This window comes from Mustela erminea, chromosome X (assembly GCF_009829155.1).
Source record: "Mustela erminea isolate mMusErm1 chromosome X, mMusErm1.Pri, whole genome shotgun sequence".
NCBI lineage: Eukaryota > Metazoa > Chordata > Mammalia > Carnivora > Mustelidae > Mustela > Mustela erminea.
This window is the reverse complement of record NC_045635.1, coordinates 41,436,135-41,446,641: the sequence shown is the minus strand read 5'-3', so window position 1 is coordinate 41,446,641 and position 10,507 is coordinate 41,436,135. Positions and strand designations below refer to the sequence as shown.

At 40.2% G+C, this 10,507-nt stretch overlaps 1 long non-coding RNA gene across 1 annotated transcript; it reads left to right on the top strand.

Moving 5' to 3' along the window:
• Window positions 1-659: 659 nt before the first annotated feature.
• On the top strand, window positions 660-10,299 carry LOC116583703. The gene is made up of 3 exons (XR_004282845.1): window positions 660-719; window positions 5,115-5,118; window positions 10,274-10,299. It is a non-coding gene; the product is annotated as an uncharacterized LOC116583703 (long non-coding RNA).
• Window positions 10,300-10,507: the final 208 nt, after the last annotated feature.

Below are 10,507 nucleotides of genomic sequence, written 5' to 3'. Positions count from 1 at the left end.
CCTCTCTGCCTACTTGTGATCTCTGTCTGTCAAATAAATAAATAAAATCTTTTTTTAAAAAAGGAGACAAAAGAGATGGTGGGTGCCACTATCATAAACTAACTTAGTTACTTTATGCCCCTCAGCATAAACTAACTTAAGTAAGCAGCAGTGTTCTAAACTGCTTATACCAAGCCCCACCCCCCTGCCCTCTGCAGGTGCTTCATTACCAGGCAAGTGTGTCTGAGAATCACAGCAGTGGTCCTTCCCCAGAAGACCACTGCCACCCCATCCTGCAGCACACCATGTCTACTGACCATAGCGCTCTGCAAAGTTTCAGCACTAGTGGAAATAGCATCAGGTCTCTTTTGGCAAGCAGACCAGAGCACACCTGGTTAAAACTCTCCACATTCTGGCCAAGGTCCAAATGCTTCCCACTCCAGGCAAGAAGAAACTCTGCAGGGGACTGACCGGATGGAAAGAGCAGCGAAAACACAGCAGCAGAAGGGACACAGCATACACTAGAGACACTTCTTAAAGTACCAGGCCCCGGACAGTATATGACCCTTTATCCATAAAGGAATTATACTCAGAAGCAGGAAACATAACAGATTTTCCTTTTTTTTTTTTTTAAAGGAGGCTCAACACTGAATACAGGGCCCAACCTAGGACTTGACAGTGGCATTCATCCCAAAAGAAAGAACAAGGAAAGGTCACAGCCAGGGATCTAATCAAAACAGGTTAAGTAATATGCCTGATCCAGAATTTAGAACAAGAATCATAAGGAGACTAGCTGGCCTTGAAAAGCATAGAAGATGCCAGGGAGTCTCTTACCACAGAGATAAAACATCTAAAAGCTAGTCAGCCCAAAATGAAAAATCCTGTAACTGAGACTCAAAACTGACTGGATGTAATGACCAAAAGGATGGAAGAAGCAGAGGAACAAATGAGTGACAAAAATAAAATTAGGGAAATTATGAAGGTGAAAAGAAGAGGGAAAGAAAAATACTGGATCACAAATACAGACTCCATAAAGCATAATAACATTTGTGTCCCAGGAGTCCCAGAAGAAGAATGGGAAAAGGGGCACAAAGTTGATTTTGAGGAAATTATAGCTGAAAACTTTCCTAATCTGGGAAAGGAAACAGACATCCAAATCCAGGAGGCACAGAGAACTCCCACCAAAATCAATAAAAGCAGGCCAACACCATAACATATTAAAGTTAAATTTGTAAAATATAAAGCTAAAGATACATTCCTAAAAGCAGCAAGACAAAAAAGAAGTCCCTAACTCCCAAGGGAAGAGAAATAAGGTCAGCAGCAGATCTATCCACAAAACCGTGGCAGGTCAGAAGAGAGTGCTATGGTATAGTCAACATGCTGAATGGGGAAAATATGCAGCCAAGAATACTTTGTCCAGCAAGGCTGTCATTCAGAACAGAAAGAGAGAAAAAGAGTTTCCCGGAAAAACAAAAACTAGAAGCATTTGTGATCACTAAACCTGTCCTACAAGAAATAGTAAAGGAGACTCTGTGAGTGGGAAAGAAAAACCAAGACAAGACTAGAAAGGAAAGGAGAAAGTCTCCAGAAACAACAACAACAAAAGCAATAAAATGACACTAAGTTCATATCAATAATTACTCCAAAAATAATCACAATAATTACTCGGCTTGCTCAGTGAGTGAATCATGTGACACTTAGTCTTGGGGTTGTAAACCTGAGCCCTACGTTGCATGTAGAGATTACTTAAAAATAAAATCTAAAAAAAATCATTCTGAATGTAAGTGGACTACCTGCTCCAGTCAAAAGCACAGGGTGTCAGAAAGGATAAAATTATAAGACCCACCTATATGCTATCTACAAGAGATTTATTTTAGACTTTAAGACACCTGTAGATTGAAAGTGAGGGGATGGAGAAATATTTATCATGCAAATGGATGTCAAAAGAAAGCTGAAGTAGTAATACGTATATCGGAGAAACAAGATTTTTTTTAAAGATTTTATTTATTTATTTGACAGACAGAGATCACAAGCAGGCAGAGAGGCAGGCAGAGAGAGAGGAGGATGCAGGCTCCCTGCTGAGCAGAGAGCCCGATGTGGGGCTTGATCCCAAGGCGCTGGGATTATGACCTGAGCCAAAGGCAGAGGCTTTAACCCACTGAGCCACCCAGGCGCCCCATATTTTTTTTTTTTTAAAGTAGACTCCGCTCCCAATGTGGAGCCCAGTGCAAAGCTTGAACTCATGATTCTGAGATCAAGACCTAAGCTAAGATCAAGATTTGGGTGCTTAACTAACTGAGACACCCAGGTACCCAAGAAAAACTAGATTTTAAATGGAAGACTGTAACAAGAGATGAAGGAAGGAACTACAACAAGAAGATCTAACAATTGTAAATATTTATGCCCCCAACTTGGGAGCACACAAATATATAAAATAATTAATAACAAACATAAAGTACCTCATTGCTAATAATACAATAACAGTAGGGGACTTTAACACGTCACTTACAGCAAGGGACAGATCATTTAAGCAGAAGATCAACAAGAAAATAATGGCTTTGAATGACACACTGGACCAGATGGACCTAACAGATATATTCAGAACATTTCATCCTAAAGCAACAGAATACACATTCTTCTCTAGTGGCACACGGGACATTCTCCAGAATAGATAACAAACAGGGTCATAAATCAGGTCTCAACAAGTACAAAGAGATTGAGATCGGGCCATGCATTTTTTTCTGACCACAACACTATAAAACTTGAAGTCAAAGACAAGAGAAATATTTGTAAAGACCACAAATATATGGAGGTTAAAGAACATCCTACTAAATAAAGAATGGGTCTACCAGGAAATTAAAGAAGAAATTTTTAAAAATAATATATGAAAACAAATGAAAATGAAAACACGATGGTCCAAAACTTTTGGAATGCAGTAAAAGTGGTTATAAGAGGGAAGTAAGTAGTAACACAGGCCTTCCTCAAGAAGTAAGAAAATTGTCAAATATACAACCTAACATTAAAACTAAAGGAGCTAGAGGGGCGCCTAGGTGGCTCAGTGGGTTAAGCCGCTGCCTTTGGCTCAGGTCATGATCTCAGGGTCCTGGGATCGAGTCCCACATCGGGCTCTCTGCTCAGCAGGGAGCCTGCTTCCTCCTCTCTCTCTGCCTGCCTCTCTGCCTACTTGTGATCTCTCCCTGTCAAATAAATAAATAAAATCTTAAAAAAAAACAAAAACTAAAGGAGCTAGAAAAAGAATGGCAAATGAAGCCTAGAGCCAGCAGAGGAAGTGAAATAATAAAAATTCGAGCAGAAATACTCGATATAGAAACAAACAAACCAAAAAACCTCGGTAGAACAGATCAATGAAACTAGGAGCTGGTTCTTTGAAAGAATTAATAAAATTGATAAATCCCTAGCCAGACTTACCAAAATGAAAATAGAATGGACCCAAAGAAATAAAATCACGAATGTGAGAGAAGATCACTACCAACACCACAGAAATACAAACAATTATAAGAACATACTATGAGCAACTCTACACCAACAAATTCAACAATCTGGAAGAAATGGATATATTCCTAGAAACATATAAACTACCAAAACTGAAAGAGGAAGAGACAGAAAATTCGAACCAACCCATAACCAGCAAAGAAATTGCATCAGTCATCAAAAATCTCCCAACAAACAAAAGTCCAGGGCCAGATGGCTTCCCAGGGGAACTCTACTAAACATTTAAGAAAGAGTTAATACCTAGTCTTCTGAAACTGTTCCAAAAAACAGAAATGGAAGGGAAACTTCCAGACTCATTCTATGAGGCCAGCATTACGTTGATCCCAAAACCAGACAAAGACCCCACTAAAAAAGGTAACTATAGGCCAATACCTCTGATGAACACAGATGCAAAAATTCTCAATGAAATACTAGCAAATTCAATCCAACAGCACATTAGGAGAATCATTCACCATGATCAAGTGGGATTTATTCCTGGGTTGCAAGGGGGGTTCAATATTCACAAATCAATCAATGTGATACACCACATTAATAAAAGAAAGCATAAGAACCATATGATCCTCTCACAGATGCAAAAAAACATTTGACAGAGTACAACATCCATTCTTTTTTTTTTAAGATTTTATTTCTTTATTTGAGAGAGAGAGAGCATGTGCACTTGAATGAGCCCAAGCAGAGGAAGAAGAGAGATAGGGACAAACAGACTCCGCACTGAGCATGGAGCCTGCCCGATTCGGGGCTTGATCTCACAACCTCAAGATTAAGACCTGAGCCAAAATCAGGAGTTGGATGCTTGGGGACGCCTGAGTGGCTCAGTCAGTTAAGCATCTGCCTTCGGCTGAGGTCATGATCCCAGAGTCCTGGGATCAAGTCCCACATCAGACTCCTTGCTTATTGGGGAGCCTGCTTCTCCCTCTGCTTGTGCTCACACTCTCACTCTCTGACAAATAAATAAATAAAATCTTTTCTAAAAAAAATGTTATTATTTATTTGACAGAGAAAGACATAGAGAGAAAGGGAACACAAGCAGGGGGAGTGGGAGAGGGAGAGGGAGAAGCAGGCTTCCTGCTGAGCAGGAAGCCCAATGTGGGGCTCGATCCCAGGACCCTGGGATCATGACCTGAGCCTAAGGCAGATGCTTAAGGACTGAGCCACCCAGGTGCCCCAGCATCCATTCCTGATAAAACCCTCAATAAAGCAGGAATAGAGAGGACATACCTCAACATCATAAAGGAAGACCCACAGCTAGTATCATCCTCAATGGGGAAACACTGACAGCTTTTCCTCTACAGTCAAGAACAAGACAGGGATGTCCACTCTCACTGGTGTTATTTAACATAGAACTAGAAGTCCTAGCCTCAGCAATAGACAACAAAAAGAAATAAAAGGCAACCAAATCAGAAAGGAAGAAGAAGTCATACTTTCAAAGACATGATACTCTTAGTAAAAAACCTGAAAGACTCCACCAAAAAATTGATGAAACTGATACAGAAATTCCGTAAGGTCACAGGAGGCAAAATCAATGTACAGAGAGCTGTTGCATTTCTATACACTAATAATGAAGCAGCAGAAAAACAAATCAAAGAATCAATCCCACTTACAATTGCACCTAATACCCTAAGATACGTAGGAATAAACCTAACTGAAGAGGTAAAAGATGTGTACTCTAAAAACTACATAACATTTACAAAAGAAATTGAAGATGACACAAAGAAGTGGGAGAACATTCTATGCTCATGTATTGGAAGAGCAAATATGGTTAAAATGTCTATACTGCCCCGGTGTTGCCCATGTGGTGCAGTCAGTTAAGCGTCCGGCTCCCAGTTTCTGCTCAGGTTGTGATCTCGGAGTTTTGGAATCCAGCCCCATGTGGGCTCTGCGCTCAGTGTGAAGTCTGCTTGGAATTCTCTCTCCCTCTCCTTTTGTCCCTCCCACTCGTCCTCTCTCTCTCAAATCTTTGTTTAAAGATTTTATTTTTATTTATTGGGACTGCCGGGTGGCTCAGTTGGCTAAGCTTCTACCTTCAGCTCAGGTCATGATCCCAGGGTCCTGGGATCGAGTCCCTCATTGGCTCCTTGCTCAGCAGGGACCCTGCTTCCCCCTATGCCTGCTGGTTCCCCTACTTGTGCTCTCTCTCTCTGACAAATTAATAAATAGAATACTAAAAATAAAGATTGTATTTATTCATTTGACACAGAGAGAGAAAGCACAAGCAGGAGGAGCAGCAGGCAGAGGGAGAGGGAGAAGCAGGCTCCCTGTGGGACTCGATCCAAGGACCCCAGGATCATGATCTGGGCTGAAGGCAGATGCTTAACTGACTGAGCCACACAGGTGCCCCAGATAAATAAATCTTAAAAAAAAAATAATTTGACCAATCTTAATAAAAAAAGAAACCAATGTAAAATTGTGTCAACTGTACTCCAATTTAAAAAAAATAACTAAAAAGAAAAATAAATAAAGGAGGAAAGTTCTCAAACCAATTATCTGGCTCCTACTCCCCAAGAAACTAGAAAAAGAAGAGTGAAACAGACTCAAAGCAAGCAGAAGGAGGGCAGTTGTAAAGATAAGAGCAAAACCTAGAAAAAGGGAAGGTAGAAAGTAATAGATAAAATCAGTGAAACAAAAGACTAGATCGTTGAAAAGATCAATAAAATGAAAAACCTCTGGCAAGACCAAGAAAGATAAGAAGAGAAAATACAAATCACCAACATCAGGAATGAAACCCGGGCTGTCTCTGCAGATCCCACAGCTATTCAAAAGATAATAAGGTGGGGCACCTGGGAGGCTCAGTGGGTTAAAGCCTCTGCCTTTGCCTCAGGTCATGATCCCAGGGTCCTGGGATCGAGCCCTGCATCAGGCTCTCTGTGCCTGCTTCCTCCCCTCTCTCTCTGCCTGCCTTTCTGCCTACTTGTGATCTCTCTCTCTGTCAAATACATAAAAAAAATCTTTTTAAAAATCTTTGAAAAAATAAAAAAGATATTAAGGTAACCCCATGCTCATAAATTCAACAACTTAGAGAAGAAATTGACCAAGTGCTCCAAGACTACAAAGTAGCAAACTCATCCAAATAGTCTCAGAACCATTGAAGAGATTTGCCCTCCAGAAAGGACTCTTCAGATCCAGATGTGTTTTTTGTTGTTGTTTAAGATTTTATTTTTTTTAAGAATTTATTTATTTTATTTGACAGAGATTACAAGTAAGCAGAGAGGCAGGCAGAGAGAGAGAGGAGGAAGCAGGCTCCCCGCTGAGCAGAGATCCCAATGCGGAGCTCGATCCCAGGACCCTGAGATCATGACCTGAGCCGAAGACAGAGGCTTTAACCCACTGAGCCACCCAGGGCCCCCGAGATCCAGATGTTTTTAGTGGAGAATTCTACCAAACACCGAAAGAGAAATTAGCACTAGCTTTGTAGGACCTCTTCCAGATAAGAAAACATTTTCCACCTCATTTTATGGGGCCAGTTTCACTTTGCCCCCAAAACCAGGGGGAAAAAATCACACAAAGAAAAGGAAAACTACAGACTGAGAGATCTCATGAACTCAGCCAGAGAAATTCAACAAAACAGTAGCAAATCAAATCTGGCAGTGTTTAAAAATAATTATACATGGGACACCTGGGTGGCTCAGGGGGTTAAAGCATCTGCCTTCGGCTCAGGTCACGATCCTGGGGTCCTGGAATCGAGCCCCGCATCAGGCTGTCTGCTCAGCTGGTGAGCCTGCTTCCTCATCTCTCTCTTTGCCTGCCTCTCTGCCTGCTTGTGATCTTTGTCTGCCAATTAAATAAATAAAATCTCAAAAAAAAAAAAGAAAAGAATTATACCGTGTACCACAACCAAGTGGGATTTAGTCTAGGTATGAAAGACTGGTTCAATATTCAAAAATCAGTCAATGTAATCGACCATATCAAAAAAAGACTAATCGTATGGTCATATCAATTGATGCAAACACACACACACACACACACTCTCTCTCTCTCTCAGCATTTAACAAACTCCAATGGCCAGACTTTTGGTTCCTGGAGAAGACGGAAGGCACACACCTCTCCCTGTTTCTAGCACTAATTAGGGAACCTGGAGCAATGATCAAATAAATAGTATTTCTTATTATAATTCACAATACCATAGTAACGCAGAGAGACAAGCTACTTATATTCTTAGCCATGCATGATCTTCTGTCTAAATATTTCATCCAGAGGAAAAAAGCATCAAAGAGATTTTTTAAAAGATATTTATCTATTTATTTGAGAAATAGAATGAGAGGAGAGAGCATGAGAGGGGAGAAGCAGACCCCCCACTGAGCAGGAAGCCCCATGTGGGACTAGATCCTGGGACTCTAGGATCATGACCTGAGCCGAAGGCAGTTGCTTAACCATCTGAGCCACCCAGGCACCCCAAAGAGATTATTTTTATTTGATTAGGAGAACTATGAAAGGGATTCGGAATTTATATGACTTAGGCATGGAGATATGTGATTAGGTTATGCGCCTGTGGCCTAAAGTAACTATATTATTACTCCTGGGAATTATACCTTAGAAATTTTTGAACTGGATAAGACAGTCGATTGTCTTTTTTGTTGTTTATTTAGTAATAATGGAAATCTGGCTTTGAGAGGGAACTTGGAATATTTTCTGCTTTATTTTTGTGTTCTTTTAGAAGAAGGACCAGCAAACCATGACCCAGGACCAAATATGGACTCTATCTGTTTTTGTAAGTAAAGTTTTGTTGCAGCACCCACAAACACACACACACACACACACACACACACAAACAATAGCATTTTTATATACTAACAATGAAAGGTGAAAACACAATACCAAATATAATTGCTCCAAAGAACATAAAATACTGGGCACCTGGGTGGCTCAGTGGTTAAGTGTCTGCCTTTGGCTCAGTTCATGATCCCAGGGTCCTGGGATCAAGCCCCACATCAGGCTCCCCACTCAGCAGGAGGCCTTCTTCTCCCTCTCCCACTCTGCCTGCTTATGTTACCTCTCTTGCTGTGTCTCTCTGTCAAATAAATAAATAAAATCTTTGAAAAAAAAGAAGAACATAAACTACTTAGGTATACAGTTAACCAAAAAACGTACAGGATCTGTATGTTAAAAATTATAAAACACTGATGAAGAAAGTAAGAGGAGATCTAAATAAATGGAGAGATATATTGTGTTACGAATTGGAAGAGTCAACATAGTAAAAAGAAAAAAAATAATGTCAGTTATCCCCAAACTGATCTATAAAGTTAATGCAATTACAATGAAAATATCAGTAAAATTTTCCATAGAGAGAAACACGCTTTTTCTAATACTTATGTGGAAAAGCAAAGAGTAAAATAGCAATGACTAAAACAATTTTGAGAAAGGAAGAAAAAAAGTAAAAGAAATCAGTATACCTGACATTAAGGCTTCTTGTACAGCTCCAGGAATCAAGAGAGTAGATACTGGGCAGAGGGATAGACCCATAGGTGAATGGAACAGAATATAGAACCCAGACAGACCCACACAAACAGGCCCAGCTGATTTTGATCAAGGGAGCAAAAACAAGTCAAGGGAAGGACAGCCTATTCAACAAAGGTGTTAGAGCCAAATGCGCATCAATGGGAAAAAGTCTGAACCTGGACCAAACCTTGCAGCTTATATAAAATTAATTCAAAATGGATCATAAACTTATATATAACATGTAAAACTTCTAAAAAGAAAACAGGAGATAATCTTCAGTACATCAGGCCAAAGAGTTCTTATACATGACACAAAAGCACAGTCCATAAAAGGGAAGTGTGACAAATCGGGCTTCATCCAAACCAAAAATTTTTGCCCTGGAAGAGATGAAAAGATGAGCTACAGACTGTTAAAAAAAAAAAAAGTTGCAAAACATATGTCCAACAAAGGACTTCTATCTAAATATATTAAATATATTTTAAAAAATTCTCAAGACTCAACCAAACAACCCAATTAGAAAACCAAACAATGTCATTAGCAAATGGTGCAAAAGACAGGAAGAAACATTTCACCCCTGAGTATGTACAGATGGCAAATAATGATATCACTATCACTAGCCACCAAGGAAATGCAAATGAAAACCACGATGAGATATCCCTACACACCTACCAAAATAGCTAAAATAAAAAATAGTGACAATACTAAATGCTGGAGAGGATGTAAAGAAACTAGATCACCTGTACAGTTGACTCTTGAACAATGCAGAGGTCAGGGGTGATGACCCCCCACCCCCGATCATGTATAACTTGTGACTCTCCAAAAACTTAACTACTAATAGCCTACTGTTGACCCAAAGTTTTCCTGATAACATAAACAATCGAGGAACACATATTCTGTATCTAGTGCTGTTTTCTTACAATCAAGTTAGCTAGGGCGTCTGGGTGACTCAGTTGGGTAAGCATCTGCCTTCAGCTCAGGTCATGATCCCAGGGTCCTGGGATCGAGCCCCACATTGGGCTCTCTGCTCAGTGGGGAGTCTGCTTCTCCCTCTCTCTCTGCCTACCACTCCCCCTGCTTGTGCTCTCTCTTTCTCTGTCAAATAAACAAATAAAATCTTTTTTTTTTTTAAAGATTTTTTTTTTATTTATTAATTTGACAGAGAGAAATCACAAGCAGACGGAGAGGCAGTCAGAGAGAGAGAGAGAGGGAAGCACTGCTTCCCTCTCTCTCTCTCTCAAACAAATAAAATCTTTAAGAAAAAAACAATCAAGTAAGCTAAGAAAGCAATATATTTCTCAGGAAATCTCATTTCCCGAGAAAGGGAAATGTTATTAAGAAAATCATAAAGAGGGGCGCCTGGGTGGCTCAGTGGGTTAAGCCTCTGCCTTCAGCTCAGGTCATGATCTCAGGATCCTGGGATCGAGGCCCGCATCGGGCTCCCTGCTCAGCGGGGAGCCTGCTTCCCCCTCTCTCTCTGCCTGCCTCTCTGCCTACTTGTGATCCCTGTCTGTCAAATAAATAAATTAAATCTTTTAAAAAGGTTGGGGAATCTTTAAAAAAAAGAAAGAAAATCATAAAGAGG